Source organism: Manis javanica, chromosome 2 (genome assembly GCF_040802235.1).
Source record: "Manis javanica isolate MJ-LG chromosome 2, MJ_LKY, whole genome shotgun sequence".
NCBI classification, from domain to species: Eukaryota; Metazoa; Chordata; class Mammalia; order Pholidota; family Manidae; genus Manis; species Manis javanica.
In genome coordinates this window covers 214239901-214262250 of record NC_133157.1, presented here as the reverse complement: position 1 = coordinate 214262250, position 22350 = coordinate 214239901, and the positions used below count along the sequence as shown (strand labels likewise).

Sequence of the window (22350 nt, the reverse complement as noted above, 5' to 3'; positions counted from 1 at the left end):
GAACATTTGCATGCAGCAGCCAACATGAACGAACTTCTAAAAACATAAATTATTCCAGGTCCACTCAAAGTCCCCCAGTGACTTCCCACCTCACTGGGAACAAAATCCATGTATCTTGCCCTGGACTCTGAAAGCCTAATGTGGCCTGGGCCCACTCCCTCCTCTGTCCCCAGGCTCTGTCACACGGGCCTCCTTTATGCTCCCAAACACACTCGGCTCATTCCTGCCTCTGGGACTTCCCTTCAGGCAGCCCCTCTGCCTACGAGGCAAGCCCTCCCGCTTCCTCTGGCCCCTTCTGCACTCTCAGATGTCACCTCCTCAGAAAGCCTGTCTTTGACCATCAAGTGCTTTCAATGCCATCACCCTGTTTAATTTTCTTCTAAGGGCTTATCACTGTCTGAATGGCAGGTTTACTCCCTTGCTCACATGGTTTCTGTCTGTCTCTCTGTTGAATGTAGACTTCTTGAGAAGAGCGCTCCGTCCGTCTTGTTCACTGCTCTGTCCCCACGGCCTAGAATAGTACCTGGCCCATTGAAGGTCACCATAAACATCTATTGAGTGTTCAGTGAACATTGACTTAGAGCAGTAGTTCTCCAGTGGGAGTGATCTTTCCCCCGCAAGACAGTCATCAGTGTCTAGAGATATTTTATATTGTCACATCTGAGGTGGGTACTATTGGCAGCTAGTGAGGAAAGACCAGCAATGCTGCTAAACATCTCACAATATGCAGAACAATGAGGAATGATTGAACTGGAAACACCCATGGTGCTGAGTTTGAGAAACTGGCTTTCAGCCCATCAGTTGCCTGCCAGACGCCATATGGAAGACCAAGGATCCCACAGGACTGGTCAGTGCTTGACACAGAGAAGACAGTATAAACAGACAGGGACCACTGTGTGTGATAAGTGACTTACCTAGGGTAGGTCCACAGTAAATGGAACCCTGAGAATACGTACACAACCCAATAATAAAGATTTACTGGGGGGGACACCCCAGCTTTTCCCATCATTCCAGTCTTTCTTAAACTCATTTTCATGTCCACATACTGCCTCTTCTATGATACATATGATATTTTTTCTTTAAATCCACTCAGGTTTGACTCTAAATACATTTATTTAAAATTTTTGATCTTGCTATTTTATGATTTTTTTTTCCCCTGGGACTCACTTTTTTTAAAACAGCTTTATTGAGAAGTAATTCACATACCATACAATTCACCCATTTAAAGTGTGCAACTGAATAATTTTTAATGTATCACAAATATATGCAGCCATTACGACAGGGAAATTAAGAACATTCTAATCACTGCTAACTCACTTTTAAAGATGCTCATCTACATGCACCATGAGGGCATCTTGCTGACCAACGGTGCTAGAAAGTACCTCCCTTTTGGACACACTGCTTAACACCCAGTTTCTGAGGTAGAGAACAAGGTGGGGGTGCTCAGGCTTCTCCTGATGTACTTGGACTATGGTTTGGGCAGACAGGAATGAGTAAGAAAGGACTAAGTCCTGAGGAGCAACAGCATAGGATTTGGGGTTTGTGGAGAAGCCTAGGTAAGGAAAGGAGATGAGAGCAAAGTCTTTGGTTTGAGATCTCCAGCACACAGATCACGGTGAGAAAGTCTTGGGAAGCCTAGAGGTTAGGGCCCAATGGTAAGAGCAGAGCTTCTCTGAGGGGCTATCAGTTGCAGGAAGATGCCTATAGCAGCATCTTCTGGGAACAAAAGACTCAAGCAGGGCAGCCCAGGCTTTGTGCTCAGGTGTGCCCTGTTTGGCCAGGCTTCTGGAGTGCAGGGTCCATTCAAGTCCTGTGCCTGCACTTCCGCACTGTCCTCATCCTGCAGCAAGGTACTGAGTAGGTGGCAGTATCACATTCCTTAGAGATCAAGACCTAAACCCTAGCTGCCTTCTTCAGCATCCCTTTTTCTGGACTCCCTTAAGGTCCAGCATGATCTGTTTACAAGGACCTGGACAGCTCCATTCAGACTACTAAGGACTTTGCAAGATAAAAATAGTACATTCAACCTTCAGACGTGAAAATACTGATATAAATGGCATGATTTCTACACTGCATCATTTGGACAGAGAAGGATGTCTATGAGGGATCAAGCCTTCTTTGCATTGTAGGGCTTATGAGATAAGCATTACATAAATACAGAGTTGACACATGGAGCTTTTATTTCTACTCTTCTGACACCAGAGTCTGTTGCTATGGAAATTGTTCTGTCACTTCACAAATATAGGGTCCTTTCCCAAAGTGCAGAAACTCCAACCAAGTCTTATTTGAGAATCAAACTTGGCCAAGGGTTGTCATTCTATCCCATATAGACTATACCTCTCACATCTCTGACTTTGAGTCTTCTGGCCACATGAGGAAGGATTTTGCCATACTAAGGTAAATTTTTAAAAAAAAAAAAAAAAAGAAATTCCCCTAAAAGCATCTCCATTGGTCTTGTGTCCTCTCAGCCATCACGAGGATGCATGGTACCTCATAGGCCTCCGAAAAAGCAAGCACCAGCTAAGGACCTGTCCAGCTTGCTTCTGAGTCTGGGGGAAGGTGTTTTTGAGATGTTTCAGAGCTCTTTGGTGACTCAGAAGCATTTCATTGATCCCTAAAAATGTTCCTTCAATACAAATCAAGCAAGACTAGCTGGCAGGCAATGCTCAAGATGCCATAGAACACACAAAAGTGATGTCAGCCCAGCATTTGTTTCAGTGTGTTTACACACCGATGATAATAACTGTTTCCTGTTAAAAAAGTACTGTCTGTATCATTTCTTCTTGGTCTCATAAGACCCCTGAGGAACATAATGCCTCTATAGTACCACTTGTCAGTGAGCCTGGGAGAAGCCAAACTGATGTTTTTTGACTCCAAATCTCTTGCTCATAGCACAGTGCACATCCTCTGAGAACCACAGTGCCTAGCAGAGCAGGCTCAGTGACACAGGAAAATAAAGCCAGGTGGCTTTTGGGTGTGAATGAGGGGGGAAATCACAAGTTCTAGAAGATATCAGAAAGACCCACGGAAAAGGAAGTGTTTGATGAACTAGAGGGTTTAAAGTGGCAATCAGGAGTGAGATTCCTACTCAGAGGGGACATTCATAGGTTTCCCCAAGGCTGGCCTCTCCAATACTGAATAAGGAAGATTATCTTAAAGGGTTTCCATATCCGTATGGGGAGGATTCAATGCATCAATCCAATCAAGCATTCAGAACTACAGCCAATGTGAAAAATGTTACCCACAGGATGGATCTTTGATTCTGACTAATGAAAATACTGATGATCACCGAATTCTTCCCTTATGGTCAATACTCATTCTTACAAGGAAAAAAACCTGTGCTTAGGAGAGGAATATGTGGCCCTATATCTGTTTTAACCTAGATTTTATGTCATTGGTCCTTTACTTGTTGACTGGAGAATGGACTTAATAGGTCAAGACAGTAAGCAGGTTCACACCAACTTGCATAAAGTATACAAATGACAGGCTTCTGCCACCCCCAGCCACAAACTCAGATGCAGGGATAATGCTTCCCGGCTGTCACAGAGCCCACACATTACTACCTTTAATTCACGTCAACAAACTGTACCGAGTACTTCAATGTCTATATTATTGCTTTAGTACAGAAGAATTCACACTTACAGAATTCTTATGATGTGAAATATCTCCAAGATGGAAAATTCTCTTATGGTTCACCAAGGGGGGGCGGAGGGCTTTGTGCCTCATAAATAAGATGCAAGTGTCGCCCCAATTTGCTCTGACCTAGCACTTTCCTTTTGGAACATAGTGTGACTAGAGGAGCAGTGATGATTAAGGCACACAGACAGTCAGTGTTCACCAGGCACACATTAGCACAGCTGCAGGATAAAGGGCCATGTGCCACAATATCAGTGTTAAGGAGGCCACTTGCGTCCCAACACTAGGACACTTCTGTCCTCCGAGGCTGTGGGGACCAGCTTCGCAATAGCTTCAGTCTGTGGACAGGTTGCACTTCAGAGGTTATTGATTTTTCTATAATTTATAGGGTAGAATTTAGTAGGTTAATCCCCTTGGGATATAAGACAAGGCCTTCATGATCTGGTTTCTCCTTGGATATAGCAGACCAGAAGCATCATTGCAGCAGGACACCCAGAAAGTCCTGATTACATCACCCAGTAACAGCTAACAGTGAAAGAGAAGGAATGTCAGTGAGAAAACTACAATACCCAGTGATCCGTGTGTCAATCAGAAAATAACAATACTCATGTTCAATATGTGCCACACAGTGTTTTGAGCCTGAGCATACAGCGGAAGAAAAATCAAAGATAAAGGAACAAACAAAAAGATAAACATCTCTGCTTTCACAGAGCTTTCAAGTTTGGGGGAGAACATGGAATAACCAAGATCCGTAAGGAAATGGGTGTCATGTTAGACAGTAGTAAGGGCCAGACAGAAAAGGCAACGCAAGGACAGGGGACGGGACAGCTCCTGAATGCAATCATTCCCTCAATCAACCCTGTTATTCACCCATGTGAAGACAGGCCTGTCCTGGCTTTTTAAACAAAAATGTATGTCATCATGAGGTGGAATAAAGGAGGTAACATGGGAAATGTGCACAGCTCCTCTGTGTAAGATGGGACCAGCAGTGGTTGAATCATCTGAGGTTGTGCCTAGAAAGGTCAAACTACGCCCAGCCATCCATGGCCCGTCACACATGCATCTTCCTGTAGATATGGATGCCATTTTTAGACCATGAGGCTTTGGAATCACCTCTTGTCTTTTCCCTGAAGCTGGATAGAACCTCCTGTTCCTGTGGGCAGCCCAGGTGTTCCACCTGCATTGGATCAGCCTGCGGTGGTCCAATCTCATTGTGTTTGTCTCTTGAAGTCCTATGGTTCAGTGTTGACTGGCTCATATTATCCTCTGAGCTGTGAACTACCCATGAACTCTACCCCAGAACCTAGGTTGGGCTCTGGGAGCTGTGGGTTGGGGATCTGGAGCATGGATGTCAGCAGCCACAACCTCTAATATAAAAACAGGGAAATGAGAACAGGTATGAGGCAGTAAAGGTTCCACTCTGAAGATTTAACGTCAATTATTTGTTCAGAAAACATTAAGTGAGCACCATCTACACAGCTGGCATTTTGCACAGGCACTGGGCATGCAGCAGTGGGAAGAAGGAGATGCTTCCAATCTTTCCATAGCTTTGGGACTGAGGCGAGATGACACCTGCTGTTGCAACAATGTTTCACATTTGAAGGGCTTCAGCACTTCAGAAAGCCCTCATCTCATGCTCAGTGGCCTCATAGAAATAAATATTGTCATCTCCATTTTAAATGAAGAAACTGAGTTCCAGAGGCTAAGTAAGGAAAGACAGAAGGCAAGGAAGACCAGTTAAAACATCAGTGTAATGGGAAATTGACAGCTCAAGTTATTTGTTGAATAAAAGTATTGGCCTCCCAGTCCCTCTGGCACTGGGAAAATACGGTACTCTAAAACCCAGAAAAGCAGCAATGTGGCCTGTACCTAAATCCAGCATGAAAACAAAAAGTTCTTCTGGCAGTTGGTGTGGGGGTGGGGGGAAGTGTGCAAAGCAGGGCACCCACACACCTTCCCCAAGGACAAAATGCACCAGTGCTGACGAGAGACAAGGTCAGGGGAGGAAGCAAGCATCAGTCCTCTGTCCAATGCCAGGCCCCGGGAAGAGCCCTCACATCACCTCTGACCCCAGCAAGACAGGTATTAGGACACACATAGGGATGAGACAGTGGAGGCTTGGAGACACGGCATGGCTTCCTTGTTTGTCCTGGGCTGGGCAGACGGCCGTAGCAGTTCCCCTGACTTCCTGTTTCTGTGACTTACAGTCCTGAGCTCTGTAAGGCCGTATGGGGGGCAGCCGCTATCCTGGGGGATGTTTCTGGCTGTCCCATTTAGGAGGGGAAGACCCTGGTTCAGGGAACACTTGGAATCTGACCACAGATCAAAAACAGAGGAAGGAAGAAGCTGTCTGGGTCAGGCCCAAGGTGCCAAGAGCCTCCCCTAACATGCCTCACTCTCCCTGAAGCCCAGAAACCACCCAAGCAGATCAGTGGACATGTTCTTAGTGGAGCCAAATACCATCAAAGGAACAAGCTTCCCCCTCCTGGTTACGTCATTTCCATGTAATAACAATAGAGGGCAAGAATCTCCAAAGAGCTTGGGGTGCAGTGGAAAGGGGGAGGAGGGGGTCAGGAAAGCGGCATTTAGATTTGTCTATAGCTCCAGTTTCCTTTCATGAATATTTCATTTAGATCCTGTATTAATCATTCAGTGGTAAGGACTGTTTCTGTCTCCCCTGCATCCACTCTGTCTCTGCCATTCAAGCATCCTTTTCTGTTTCTCTCCCTCTTTCTTTCTGTCTTCTCTTTTTCCCCATCTGTTCTTCATGTTGTGCCCCTGATTTTCTTTCTGTGTTTCTCTCTCTACCTGTCTTCCTTTTCTTTTCTCTATCTTTCATACTTTTCTGCTTACTCAATCTCTCTGTCTCTCTCCCTCTTACACACACACAAACACACACACTTCTCTTTCCTACTCCATTACTTCACCTCACCTTTGGAATCAGGAACATGTCTAAATCCAACTGACTTCTCAGCCACATGTCAATATGACAAAGCACATTATAAAAGATGCATGGCGGATGAAGGATGTCGTGGCTCCAAAAAGCCAGAGGCCAGAAAAGGAACTCTAGAAGATGTTTATATGTACAGTAACTCAGTAGCCCAGGCCTGAAGTGTCCAACATGTTCCAACCATTCATAAGCCAGTGGGCAGCCCACAGAGGAATCTAGCACAGCTATGTGATGCATTTCACATGAGACCACTACTCATGCTGGTGCAGCAACCCCCCTGCTCACACCAAGCCTCTCTGCACATCACTGCAGGGAGCAGCCCCACTGCTCAGTGGCTACCAGTTAGGCAGCATAGCTCTAGGTGAACAGCCCCACATCATGGCACATTTAGAAAACCCTGCTACCCGGGCCCATCCTGAGATCCATTAAATCAGAATTTCTGGGGCTATGACCAGGCTTTGGTATTTTTTTATTAAATACCAGGATGCTTCTCCAATATAGTCAAATTATAAATTTCCATTTTCTTATTTCTTGTGTATCCAATTTCCTTGCCCAGAGCCTGGAACTTTATAGGCAATCAAAATATGCCCCATGAACAAATGAGTGGAATTTGGACTTGCACCTAGGTGTCCTGAATTCTAGTTCTGACTTTGGCACTAACTAGCAGTTTGACAGTGACCGTATCACAGATTCTGTCCAAGCCTAACCTTCTTCACCAGAGCAACAACCTCCCTGGACTCACAGCGTGCCTAGACCCTTCCACCTACAGAAGAACAGCCCTTAGAATATGTGCTATGCACCTGTTATGCACAAACACAGTCCAGCCATGCATGCCTCTCTCACCAGGTCTTCACCTCCACCTATAGCCCGCGGGCTGAGATCCCTGCCACATCACACTTGCTGGTCACATGTAATCACCATGTCAGTGGCACCTCCAGAGCCACAGGAAATTTAAATTGCATCTTTTTGGTCTTAACATGTTTCTAGCCCATTTCACATGCCACTCTGAAGAGGAAGGCATTTGCTTGGTGTGCTCAGCAGCTACACTAATAGCAGGGGGGATGGGGACATGTCACTGTTCATAGCACGGGGACAGCAGCGCCTCTGTGAGCTGCAGGCTCTGCTTAGGAGGGTGCAGGTGAGGAGAGGAGGGCACAGGAGCAGAGGGAAAGTGCCCCTCCACACAAATGTCCTTTACATCTGTGGTTTTGTGAAGACAAGAGAAGCACTAGGAACTTAGATCCAGTCCAGGCACCCTGAATGCTTGGGAGGCTGGTTTGCTAAAATAATCACCAGAGAAGGGAGGAGGGGGAAGAGATGCTGCCACAAGCCTTCAGGATAAACCCAAACCCCAAGCAGGGCATCAGAACTTCTAGAATCTGCTCTCCACCTGCAGCACGACTAGAGCCAGCAGCCCCTCTCCATTCCCTCGTGGCTTGCCCCAGGCCCCAGGCATGCTGGACCATCAGTGGCCAGAACAGGCTATAATCTCTCAAGACCCCTTGTATCTGTATGCACTTTTGTCCCATCTTCTCTCTTGCTAAATTCTACCTATTCTCTAATGCTCACTTGATGCCGCCTCCTTCAGGAAGCACTCTTTGACCACCCCAGCAAGCCTAGGCTGGATTAGGGATCTCTCCTTTGGGTTCTTGCAACATGCAGGCTCACTCTCATCACAGCACCTCTGATGATATGATACCAAGTCCCAGCTATCTCCCTCCTAGCAGATGCCAGCAATTTGAGGGAGGAAATTGTATCTTCTGTTTCTCCATCTCTAGCACACTGGGTGGATTAGGACAGACCCTTAATTTAAGAAAAGTAGGAAGGAGGGAGAGAAGGAAAGAAACATTTGCCAATGAAGCATATGAGTGTTCTGGGGAGAACTGTGTCCCTCCCAGTTCATATGTTGAAACCCTAACCCCCAGTATGACTGCCCTGGGAGACAGGCCTTCACAGAGGGAATCAAGGGTAAGTGAGCCACAGGTGGGTCCTGATCCAATAGGCCTGGTGTCCTTGTAAGAAGAGGAACCGATGCCAGGGGTGCGTGTGCACAGAGCAAAGACCTCGCCAGGACACAGGGAGAAGATGGCTGTCTGCAAGCCAAGGAGGGAGGCCTCAGGAGAAAGCAACTCTGCTGACACCTTGATCTTGGACTTCACAGCTTCCAGAACTGTGATAAAATAAATTTCTGGTGTTTAAGACACCACATTGTAGTATTTGGTTATGGCAGTCCTAGCAGATAAATACAACAAATGATAGAAATCTTTAGCCCCATAGCATGGACAAGGGAAGAAGGCGGGTGGGGTGACAGTTATGGATGGTGACAGTATGCTGCTCAGTGTCCCTTCCACAGACAGCCTGCTGGGAAGGGCAGAGAAGCCTCCAGCGGCCACACCTTGAGCGTCTGGCAAGTGCCCACACCAGGGGCGGCACTCTGCAGGCTGCTCCCAGCTCCTGACTGAGCACAGCCTGCAGGCTGGAGCCAGGCCCTTCCCTCCAGCGCAGGACACCTCTGGCAGACAGGCTCTGCTCAGGACTTCCCCACCTGTTGGCAGGGTCTTCCCCAGGCCCTTCCTGCCTTCTCCTCCTCCCTGTCTGCTCCCCAGGGGTCAGACCCACATCACAGTCTGCCTCCCTCCACATACCCCGCTCCTCTTATTTTTATTCCATGCCAGCATATCCCCCAACAAGCCTCTTGCCCATTTAATTCTGTCTTGGCAGCTGCTTTCCAGAAAACCCAACTGACACAGCATGTGGGGAGAGGGCGCCGACTGAATACTTCTGCCTAGAATCATCACCTAATCTATTACCCCGCAACCATGAGAGGACCGTTTTACTCTCTCTTTACAGAGGAAGAAAGTAAGCATGGTGGCCCTGGCTGGTAGTCACAATCAGTGCCCACAGGGCATTGGAGCCCCCAGCGCTGCTTGTGCCTGGGCCTTGAGCTGCTCTTTGCAGTGCTGGACAGCTCTGGTCAAGTTTCTAAGGGGATGTTTCCAAGTGGTTTCCACTGTATCGACTCAGCCCCTGGAAAGTGGAAGGTCCAAATGGCAGACCAGGGAGCAGCAGGACCTTCTCGGCCTTGCAAGGGCATGTGCCAAGGCCCCAGAAGGAGACCAGCCATGGTCGGGTGACGGGGAGAATGGCCCTAAATATAGGAAAAGTAAGACCAAACCTAGAGCCCAGAGCCACCTCACAGAGAACCTTGTCTTTTCCATCACTGATTCCCTAGGGTCCCTGTGATGTTTCTTTCCCTTTCCTTCTTTTCTCCTTCATTCTATATCACTGAGGTTTGGGGTGAATTCAGGGCAGAGATGAGTCAGGAATGGGCAGCCCTGGTTCGAAGCAAGCAGCCTGCTGACAGCTCCCTGGAGACGCCCTTTCCCTCCCGTTCTGAGGCTGCGCGGCACAGCAGCCCCCACAGAGTCCAAATCTGCCTGGCGTCAAGGCCAGCGGCTTCCTCCTTCTCTACCTCCACGTCAGTCACACAAGCTTTCCTGAAACCCTACTCGGCATTTTCCTTTGATGGTTATCCCTGCTATAAACCCATTCTCCGTCCTGCCCCGGCAGCAGGGGGAGACCAGCTGCATGTGGGCAGACTTACTGAGGATCCCTCGGAAGAAGCCGTCTACTGATGCTTTCAGTCTGTAGGACTTCAGAGGGGAGCCCCACACCCCTTAACACCATGGGGGAGAAAGAAATGCTGGAAAGAGGTGCAGACCCTACCTAGAGGGGCCTGGAAATGTTCTCTTTCAACTTCTGGCAGAGGCATCTCCAGAGTCATTCAATGGGAAGTATTGGTCAAAACAACCAGGGGTAGTTGCAGGGAGCAGAAGTGGGATGTTGACCAGCACCAAGCAATGCTGGGCTGAGATTTCTCTCCATGGGGCCTCAACGTCCTCATCCATACAGTGAAGAGATTAATAATCTTTTAAGTACACTTCAGTTCTTGGAGATATATCTGTTTCTGGGGAGATGGAGGGATGGATAGATGCAGAAACAAAAAACCAAGTTACATAGACAGATGCTATATGATAATAAAGGTGATATAGATGGATGATAAGTGATAGACAGCAGAAGTAAGGAAAAGAGGGAAAGAAGGAAGGAAGGAAGGGGGGGGGAGGAGGGAGGAAGGATGGAGGAGGGCAAGGGAGGAAGGGACAGGGAGGCTATAGCAAAATGACATAACAAGATATAGATCTAGACAAGAATGAGACTTGGGTTTGAATTCTTATTCCACCGATAATTAGAAGATTTTACCTAGTTTCAAAATCTGTGCATTATCTCAAATATTTAATTTCTCTGTCTCTCAATTTTCTCAACTGAGTTGCTTAAGCTGTAAGTCTGAGAGTATTTCCTGACCCTCCTTGTCCCTGACCTTCATATGTAATTTTGACCAGTTCCTATCAAGTTGGTTCAAAATATTTGAAACACGTGCTGTTCAAATCTCCGTTGATCCCAGCCTGAGATCAGACATCATTTTCCTTGGCCACTCCAGGGCCTCTGCACTGTCCTCCCTGCTTCTCCCCGCCGCCTCCCGCTTCTTTAATCCTCCCCCCACTGCATTCAGCAGCAGAGTCTTGGAACATGTAAATTGGGTCATGCCAGTTGCCCACGCAACATCCATTAGTGTTCCCTTTGTGCTTCAGATACAATCCAAATAGTTCACCAAACCAGCGAAGCCCTCTAGAGCGTGGCTCCGGCCAAAGTTCCCGGCTTCATCTTACCCTAAACTCCCTCTAGCTCCCTGCATCCTAACCATTCTTCCTCCTATTCTTGACTACGCCAAGTCATTTCTCGCTTCAGAATCTTCATTCCAATGGCCCCTAGTCCTCTAATTTAACCCCTAACCATCTCATCCCTTAGACAGATTAATTTCCATGCATCCTCCATCACAACTATCTCACAGATTTTCTCTGATGCCCCAATTAAATTAAGCTCCCAGTTACATCCTCTTTGGGAACTCTATTTTTCCTTATGAATCTCTATTGCCATTTGGAACTCTGTGTTTATATATGTGGTTGCTTGTTTAAAGTTCGTCTCCCGAATCAGATTATAATGCCCACAAGGGCAGGGATTATATTTCATGTTGTTGTTCACCACTGTGTCTATGTCCAGTACTGAGTTCCAAACACATGTGTCATTCAGTATTTGTGGAATTGTTATACAAATGAATGAATGAAGTTATATCTTTAATGGCTTCTAGTAAAAATCAGTGCTATGGTTGAATGTCTTAATATTTCATATTTTTTCAGCTAAACTTCAAAAATAGTTGAAAAATAGGGACTCTCCAAATTGAATTTTCTAGGTCCTGGGAATCAAGCAATTCAGAGTTGAAGGCAAATTAAAAGTCTTCCCATCCAACCTCTAGCCTGAAACTGGAGGTTTTTCATTTTTCTAACCTTGCTGACACTCATTATAAAAAGTATCTGCTAACTAATTCTGTTAAAATGGTGGAATTGAAAGTGTTATTTTGTTCTTTTTAACTACTTTCTAATTGGTTGGCATTTTATTACTCTTGTGATGAAATTAATGTATATGAATGCATTTTCACTCCTGTTGGTTAGAAAAGAAGGTTGAATGAATGTGACAGGTGACAGGCTTGCTGATATTTTGCGTTACTGTCAGTATCATTATTATAAATACTATTTGCTGACCAAGCACCTATTCAATCTAAGTATATCCAGTTCTCTTTTTGTAGTAAGGTAACTGCAGTCCAAGAAGATCGAGGATTCCACCCTCCTCTGGTTACATGGCCGATAAACATTAACACTAACTTACATGTCTGACTTCAAAATCCCTACAGTTAAAAAATTTAGAGACTAAAGCCAATCCCTGAAGCAATTTATCAATAACTGCCAGGTTCTACATGCCCACCTCTAGATTCTTAGTTTTCCAGATACCCAATTGCCTCTTTCCCTTATTAACATCTTTTTACATTTTTAGCAAGTAGAAAATCAATCCCTATTCCATGAAAATACATGCAAAATGAAAAGATGTATTAACCCAAAATTCAACCAGCTAAGGCAGCATCATTCATATTAACCATCCAGATGAATAAATTTTCCTGCTTATAATGTCAAGGTTATTGGTAGTAACATTTCTTTAAATAGAAAATGTAGATAGCAATGTACTTGCTATTTTTTTAAATCATCAAACAGCAATCAATAACGGCCCTTGAAATGTTGATCAAACAACCATTGCTGGTTAATATTGACCAGCTAATTTAAAAGTTTCAGAGACGTTTCGAAGTTGGCTTCGAAACGATGCTTAATTCAGTTAATGTTTACATCCTCAGGTGCTCACCTCCACTAAAAACCAGCCTTGCACATCAGCCTCACAGGGAAGGACAGCTCATGCCAGAGTTAGAGGTGGGCTCCAAGGTAAAGAGTAACCCAGCCAGAAACCTGAGGTTCAAACACATCTGGTTTCCATTAACTAGGACTGCAATAGCCTTTTCAAGGGTGAGGGCTTTCCTCCCTCCACACCTGAAAATTCCTGCATCGTCCAAAATGGTAGACCCAGAAAACGTTCCTGAATCAGAGAATTGAGCTTTCAGTTAAAGAGTTTTCAGATAAAGATAAAAAAAAATTTTTTAATTACATGAATAATGTATTTTTTTACAAACAGTAAATAGAAAACACCATTCATCACAAACAAGAATGAACTGGTAGCCCATCATTATTAATGTCTTAGAAAATCTATAACAAAATAAAGTTGTACTAATATTCTTCACATATTGTTATATCATCATCCTTTCTAACATTCTAAGCTGCCTGGTTTCCAACTAAATGGATGTATGTTAAGGTCATCAATCAATCCCTTTTGACGTTTATACATTAGATTGCTTCCAGTGTTTCCCTATTATAAACACTTTAGCAATAAACATCCTTTCATCAAACTTGTATGTTGTATGTATATTACTTGTTGTAAGGTTCACATACAAAAAGCTATGTAAAATGCTTGGGAAACTGTAAAGCGCTGTCCACATTAGGGGTCACATTGTTATCAAAGACCTGAGTGCAGGGAAAGGTTGCCCTACAATACCAGGCACATTATGCCTAAATTTTTGCTTGTATTCTTAGCTACTTCTTTAACATAAAGTTCCCAGAAGCGGACCTGTTGATCAAAGCATACTTTTGAGATTTTAATTAGAATTGCTAATTGCTCCCCCAGAAAGTTTGCACCAATCTTCTATCAACATCATTTGAGATTATCTCCCTCGCCTGACCTACACAGGCAGCAGGTCTGGCATTAGAACAGAGCTACTAGAGGTTGTCTTTAGACCACCCCCACTGATACCCATTCTCTGTAACCTTTGAGGAAGCTGAGACTAGCCGCTAACTCTTCAACAAAAGTCTCAGAGCTTTATAAACTCAACTTCGCAGCTAGTTTGGCAAGAAAGTGAACTCCAGGACTGAGGTGGATACCAGATAGAGATAAGTAGAAAGGAGAGAGAAGGAAACGGTCCGTGGCAGGGTGCTGAGAAGGGTGGCCACAGGGTTTCTGTGAGAGGACCAGCATGTGCAGCCCAGACCTTTAGCTGGAAGACTTTTTGAAATTGTGTCCCATCTCACCTATAACTCTATAACCTTGGACAACCATAAAATTCTCTTGATCCTCAGTTCTCTCTTTTGTTTATCAGGAATAAAACATCCATCTTGCAGGTTTGGTGGGGTTCACATATGAAAAGCTATGTGAAATGCTTGGGAAGCTGTAAACCTCTGTCCACATTAAAGGGTCACATTATCATCAGAGGCTTGAGCGCAGGAGAAGGTTGCCCTTCCTGGATACTCTCTTTCCCACTCTGACCATGAAATTCATTTCTTCCCCTGAACTTTCAAAGGCCCTATTTATCAGCCGTCAGAGTACAAAGCAAACTGCCTCTTTGGCTTCCTTTTAAGGGGTATCACTTACACTTCCTAGCCGGAATATTATCTTCCTTATCTCCAGACTGCAGAAGTGCATGACCCACCACCTCTCTAGGTTGCATGGAAAATTACTTACATGGAACACCCTAGTTACATAGAAGGAAAGAGACTGAAAGTTCAAAACACTGTTGGGGAAGCCAGCATGAGTTTCAGAGTTCAAAGAAAAGAGCTAATTCTGACCCTTGAAATGGTTCTAATAAGAGAAAATGGTGGCTTGAACCAGAGTAGAAATGAGAGAGTTGGAAGAAGTGGACAAGTTTCGGTGTGTTTTGAATGTAAAGTCAAGAGGACTTGGCAACCAATTACACCTGGAAGGTGGAAGAAAGAAAAGAATCAAGGGTAACTCAGATTTCTGATGTGAAAAACAATGAAGCTACTTCCTGGGGTGGCAAAATCCAAGGAAACAGGCTTATAAAGGGAAATGAAGACTTCTGCTTTGGCCGTGTTGGTCCTGTGATGATACAGCATCCACGTAGAGGAATCAAGTTGGCATTTAGATGTGAGTTCCAGGGTGTATTCAGGGCTGGAGGTAAAAACTAAGGAATAATCAGAATCCCAGATTTGATTCAAGGATCCATGTCTTAAATGTATTCCACATTGATAGGCTCCAGATTCTTGGCTGCGTCTCAGGAAAGTGCAGGTGAAAGGCACAGCTTCTGCCCACAAAATACTCTCACTGCCATGGGAAAAAGAGACACATGAACAGAAAAGTATATCATACCATTTGGTGGGTACTAGGATGGACGTGCTTAGGGATTGCTAACCTGTGTGACCTTCAACAATGCTCTTAGACCCTCCTGGCTCTCAGTTCTGCCATTCACCAGTGGCGGTACTACCACCTGTCTTGTCCACAGGGCAGTAGACACATTCTGGCAGAAAGGACGCAAATGGGAGAAATGAAAACAAAGGACTCTGAATCATTATCCCAGTGCAGAAAGGGAGAAAGCTGGCATGACAAGTTTATTCACAAACTAACCAGCAAAACACAGGGCTAAATTCTGGCTGATAGGACTTAAATGAGCCTCTCTATCTAATCAGTGCAGCAGGAAATGTAATTCTTCACAAAGCCAATGTTGCTATGAGGGAATCTGCACGAGACCAGAGATAGGGTGGAAAAGTCCCTCTGAGGCTCCTGCAGCTGAGTGATAGCTCCTCAGAAACAGACACAAAGGATCTGGCGGTAGTTCACTCCACACCAGCCCACCCTGGACCCTTAGCAAAAATTGAACCTTTAACTTTCTACCATGACATCACACTGTACGATTGTGAGAGCAGTGAGCCACAGACTGGATATGCCCTGGTTTTGAACTTTGACCCTGACCCCTAATAAGTGTTGCAAGTGACCAAGTCCTTTAGCCTCAGTTTCCAGAATTGTAATATGGTTGTGATAACCATCTCCCAGGTAACTGTGAGCATTTACCGAGACAATGAAAGCACATAGCATGATGCATAGTACATAATGAGTGCCCTAATGAGGGCAAGAATGGCATATGTTGATTCAATCTTTACTCACTCAGGGAGGCCACAAAGGGTTTTTGTTCATTTGGATGCTACCAGGCACCTAGCAGAATGGAGGCTCTATGTAGGTTTGCAGAATGAACAAATGGCATGCAGAATAGCTGCATGAAGTCCTTGAAGAACACAACAGGGACCTCTAGGTAAAATGCCTTCCCCTGTACTAGAGACCCCTTCCTACTGAGCCCAGATGGTGTTCAGAAGCTGGAAAAATCAATTTTTATGGTTCACAATTTCAATAGTACCTTTGTGTGAGAAGACTGACATTGGTGCTCAATTGGAGAAAGAAAGTACAGTTCCCGTCACTGTGTAATTACCTCTGTTTTCTTCCTCCTGTCTAACTAAAGGCAAGGGTTACTTTGACAAAGGGAATATTAAAACCCGCTTCTGCTCCAGCTGGTTAAAAAAAATATGTCATTTTAAGGTTCCTATGAACACAATAATTTCATACAGCATGGGGGAATAGTCATTGAAATAAATTATCTTCACCTTGGAAAAGCTGAATCACACAAAAAGTAAAGGTTTCCTTAGGCTAACATTTCCCAAAGTATATTGATTGGCACACTGAATCTGCAGGATGTCAGTAGATGTCCCCACGACTAAAGAGCTCCATGGCACCTAGGTTTGAGAAAGGCTAGAGTGAAACTAGCAACTACAGTAAAAGTTGAAGGCTCTTTTTACTGTTCTTTCATCCTTAATGTACTCCCATGCATCATCGGTCTGTAACGAGGGTGAGCCAGCGCCCAAATTCACTGGATTTCTAGAGTATCTATCTTACAGAACTTGCCAGACTTTGAGAAATGTTACCTGAAGTCAGGGGAATGGACTCGATAAATTTTCCAAACCCCTCTGGCCCAAATCACCTGTTCCTTTTTTGCCTGACAAAATTCAGTCGGGAACTACAAATAGGCTTGAGCGTGTTTGCATACTCTGGGAAATGCTCTCTGACAGCCTCGCGACTCCATTAACTTATTCATGTAAGGACTCATTTATTCATCAAACATGCATTAGAAATCTGCTGTGGTCCAGGCACTGTGATTGAGGCAGAGATCTGCTCTCTTGAAAAGAAGATGATCTTAAATCATGGAGAGAGAAGAGAAGACAAGCCCAGCTCAGGACAGAGGGTTTTAGATTTGGAGAAATTCTGAGGAGGTTTATGGCTGTGAAAGAAGAGTCTGCAACAGGTAGAGAGGTAAGCCTTGCATTTAAATACATGTGTTTTTGAGAGCTTCCTGTTATGGGCTCTTTGTTAGGAGTGAGGAACATAATTGTGAATAAAGTCCCAAGCCTGTCCTCTAAGCATTAACTCTCTGTTGGGGAAGAGAGGATCAGATTTTGCTTTAGAAAAGACCATTTTGGCTACCACATGGAAGGGGCAAGACCATACCTGGTATGTAGGTAGAGTCATCTAGGCAAAAATCAGCCAGCCTGATCTAGAGCAATGGCAGTGGAGATGGGGAGAAGTAGAGACCCTGAGAAAATACTAAGATACAGAAGGACAGAATGAGATAAATGATTGAATGGACAGGTTAAATAAATAAAAACCAAGAAAGATTTTAATAAATCAGCTTTCACCAATTAATTAGAAAGTTGTGTGAGATGGGTGAATATAGGTGTAAGAGTGTGGGACTATTCCAGAGGAGATGTCAGATCAGCCAGTGAGGTGCTGGAGAGGCAGGTCTAAAGTTCAGAAGAAGGCAAAGGCCAGAGGTAGAGATTTGAAGTCATTGGTATAGAGACGGCAACTGAGGTCATGATAGTAAAAGGTTTCATCCAGGGAAAGTGAGGAGAATGAGAAATTAGGGACCCTCCAGAGGAACACAACCCTGCTGACACACTGAATTTAGCTCACTGAGACTTCTTCAGATGTCTCACCTCCAGAATTATGAGAGAATAAATTTGTGTTATTTAAGGCACTAAGTTTGTGATAGTTTGTTACAGCAGCAATTAATACAGGTAGTCACAGAGGACAATAATTCAAGTCGGAACTAAAAATGATGAACCCCAAATTCCTCTTCCCAGAAGAAATACGGCAAAGGCAGCATGCCTTCTCTCCTAGAGGTGCCCGTACTGTGCAGTCAAAGAAAATGAGACTGGTCTCCTAATTTTTGTGGTTTTATGCTAGGCACTTAAGCATAGCACAGCAGTTGAGTGGACAGCTCCTATACTGTATGATTGCATTTATAGTTAAAACAGATAAAACTAATCCATGATGTCAGAAGTCAGAGTGGGGGTTATCTTCAGGGAGGAGTAGATTTGGGAGAGACATGTGGTGGCTCTGAGTCCTGGTTATGTTCTATTCCCTGACCTGGATCGCAACTCTCCTTACAATGTGGTAACACAGGGATTAGCAAAGCTTATTCCATAAAGGACCACATAGGAAGTATTTCAGGTTTTGGGGTCCATAATGTGTGTCTCAACTACTCAAGTCTCGCATCAAAGTGCGAAAGCAGCTATCAACAATTCATAAATGACAGGTATTTCTATGTTCTAATATAACATTGTTTACAAAAGCAGGTGGCAGGTTGAAATCAGCCTGTGGGCCATTAAGTTTGCCGACCCCTGTGATAATTTATTGAAGTACGTATTTACGATTTGCACACTTCTTCCCATGCATTTCACTGTTTAATTTTTTTAAAGTTTAAAATGTAATGAACAAACTGTGAAAGAGAGCAGGATTCTGGACTCAATTTTAGACTCTTGTAGTCAATTACTTTAATACTTATGTGCTTGATTTCTCTGTTTCCTCATCTGTAACCAGGGAACAAAAATACTCCCTACTTCACGTGACTATTGTACATTGAAATGTGGTAAGACATGTACAGTGTTTCAAGCAATACCTGGTTAACAGGCACCCTTGAAGCAGTTTCTCCTATTACTATCCATGCTCATAGCCAGTGCACAAATGTTGGCAATATGATCCCTGTGTTACTGGTGATCAACTGGAGCAGTCATTCTCCTGCCACACCCTTTCGATCTCCTCCAGATTTCTTTCACTGGCATATGAGGCTCACTCCAGCCTCTAAGTCATCTCTCCAGCCACACTGAGGCCACCACAGCAACCTGCAACTCCCTCACCACACCGTGTTCTTCATGCCCCTGTGTTTCAGGAATGCCATCCTACCTGCTTGGAATGACCTTCTTAGCTACTTGGTCATCTCTTACTCAAATAAGGGGAGCTTTCTCCCCTGTGAAGTTTCTGAGTCTTGGATACCATGGATTAGTAACTTCAGAACTTGAGCACATGCTTCAGCTGTCATTTTTCTCATTCCTATTTGTCTGTTTGTTAAGAACCAAGCACACTCTAGGCACCTAACACATGTCTGCTGAATGGACTAGGTATCTGTGTCCCCAGCCCCTAGCTACTGCTCAGCTTATGACTGGTACTCAATAAATATTTGTCAGATGGATGAATGAACTGATTGTTGGAATCAGCCCCAAGGCTTGGGCAGTGCACAGACAAGTAGGGCAAGAAGCATGGTCCCAATCTCAGTCACCCCGTAGACAATTCCAGCCGTCATGAATACAAGTTACCAAGGGATAACATTATAAGAGCCTTATCTGTATTTTACACCACAGGGGAAATTCTATGGATGTTACTATAATTATTGCTCACATTTTCCAGTCATAATAACAAATATAATACATACCCACCATGTCCCAAAGAGCCAGTGAGAGACAAATACCCTATTGAGGCAATTACACTCCACATCTGTTGTCTGCAATTGTCTACAACTCCCACAGAACCCCAGAACATTACATTAATGCTAGAGGGACCTCAGAGACCAACTAGTCCAGCCCCATCATTTTACAGATGAAGGAAAGAAAGAACTTGTAGAAATTTTCTTTTTTCCAGATCATTTTTCTATGGTATATTCTTTTCTGGACTTGAGAAGACATAATACTATTTGCAAATAATATTTCATTTCACTAATAATCTAAAAATACGTACATACACACATAGCTGAGGGAAAAAAATTAAAATTATTTTGGAAGAAATATTGTTATGCAGCCAGGATCTAAAATGAGAAAAAGAACCTGGGGTATAACTTCACCACTTGTCAATAATGACAGTCAATGATACGGAATCATTTTACACAATAATTTCCAAGCAGAGTCACAATGAGCATAAAGCCTACATCTGGAGGAAAATAGGGTGTTATAGGAATAAGAGTGTGAATTGTTTTGTTATGCAACAAATCACTGATAAAGGGGAAAAATGTGTTATCAAGGGTGCTCATCATTCTTTGGGGAGTTTCCAGAGCCATCTACAGCCGCCTCCTCTTCTGACCAACTCCTACAAGTCTGCAACCCAGTTCCCCATATTCTGAATCATCCCAATGTGCTTCCCCTCCCTGCTGCTGGGAAGAGGGTTTGAAAAGCCAAAGTAACACTGCCAGGCCCAGTTCTGGAAAAACAAGACACAAAACCAGGTAAGAAATAAGGTTCTTCACATCTCATCTTGCTTCTTTCATGTCATCTCCCTCTAGCCCCCTATGTAAACCCAGGATCCTGACCAGGCCAAGCTTCTTGTTTATCCTGATTTGATGGCTCTCACGTGCCTCTGGTTGCCTGGAATGAATCTCCTTGTCTCCACCACCAATTTTGAAGAACTTGGCTCAGAGTTCCTCCTCCTCCACCTCCTTGCAGAGGGTGGCTGTTTCACAGCTCCCAGTGGGTGCTTCTGTCAATCTTGCATATCCACCATTTACTTATCTCCTTCCCCAAAAGACCACATGCTTCTGAAGACAGGGGCTGTGACCTACACCTTGGTGTCTAGCACAGTCTCAGTCAATGCAAATTTGTTAAACGAACAGACCAAGAAATAGAGTTATGGAAGAAACTAGTGTCAAGTAGGATGAGCCTGCTGATGACTTTGCGGAGCAAGTCAGCTAGGTGGACTTCTCAGAGTCTTTCATACGTAAACGTATTTAGTAAATACCCAAGGGGGGTGATATTTACTAAATACTCAGTAAAGATGGACTTCTCAACTTATTTCTCTGTGGAACCCTGTGTGTGTGAGTGTGTGTGTGTGTGTGTGTGTGTGTGTGTGTGTGTGTGTGTGTGCGTGCGTGTGTGCATTGTTTCTGCCATCACCTCCCAGAAATGCTGCTCAGGAGTTACAGCTTTAGGACATCCTTAACTGCACCATTTCCTTAAAGGTAACACCATTACCAGAAAGTACATTGTTTATCAATGTCTAAGTTATGAATCCCATGTGCAGGGCTATACGTGTTACCACAAATGGTTAAGTTGAGTCATACTTACAAGTACTTAAAGTCAACTACGAGGCTGGAACCTCCACAGTGAAGTTTTTCCTTGGAAGCTCTGGAAAATCCATCTGGACTTTTGACCCAGAAACATCTTACACATTTTCTATGGAAAAACAAAGGAAATGCTGCACCATGTTGCTTAGCTTCTACTCTTTTCATCTCCAGATAAGTAAATGGTACTAGAAATAGCCTCTCACCATGACATTTATGTAACATATTTCTGGGTACTCTGCATGCAGTTTGGTAAAGAAAATGAGCAAAAAAACCCACACCTTTTGAAACTCTGGCAATTTCCCTACAAATGACATTTTTGTGGGCATAATATTCTTGCCCATGATTTATGCATGTTCTGAATCTCTAGGTATTATATAAATGAGTAAGGTAGAAAGGCCATGTGATTCAGATATTCATTCGAACAATATTTAGTGACCACTTACTATGTGCCAGTGTTAAAGGTACAAAGGTCTGGTTCTAGAAGCTTAAAAAAAGCATGGCTACTGTCAAGAATATTGTTCTATCTTTACAAAGATAAATCATAATTAAAAAGTAAAATAGCTATGACAGGAATATTATCTGGTTTACCAGACACCTTTAGCAAAAAAGCCTGACACATAGTAAATGCTCAGTAAATATTGAGTGCATGAGGAAATGAATACACAAATGAATGAATATAGCCGGCATTTGAATGCATGTCATGACACATCAAGATAGGGCTACCTAAAGTACTGGGATTTGAGAGGGACCTTACAGATGGGCACCTCCATATGGACATGCTCTAGATACATGGGAAGGATAAGTGGGAACCTTCTTAAGTAAGTAGGGTAGCAGGAGGAAAGGGGTGTTTCAAGGGCAATGACTGGACCTGTCTGACTTGAATGGGAAGTTAAGGGTGGGATGCAACATTCACACTGGACAGTTACACTTGAAAAAGACTTAGAGCATTAAATGCCGCATTATGGAACAAGAATTTTATCTTATAAGTAAAAGGAAAAGAAGCTTTGACCTGAGGAGAGATAGATCAAGGTTACTTTGAGGCAGGAAAGTG

At 44.0% G+C, this 22350-nt stretch overlaps 1 long non-coding RNA gene across 1 annotated transcript in view; it reads right to left on the bottom strand.

Annotated features, from left to right (window-relative positions):
* LOC140845468 (uncharacterized) overlaps nucleotides 1-21392 on the bottom strand; it is a 49853-nt gene extending 28461 nt beyond the window's left edge. The window contains exon 1 of the long non-coding RNA XR_012124239.1: nucleotides 21301-21392. This is a non-coding gene — a long non-coding RNA (uncharacterized lncRNA). The remainder of the gene's footprint in view (nucleotides 1-21300) is intronic.
* Nucleotides 21393-22350: the final 958 nt, after the last annotated feature.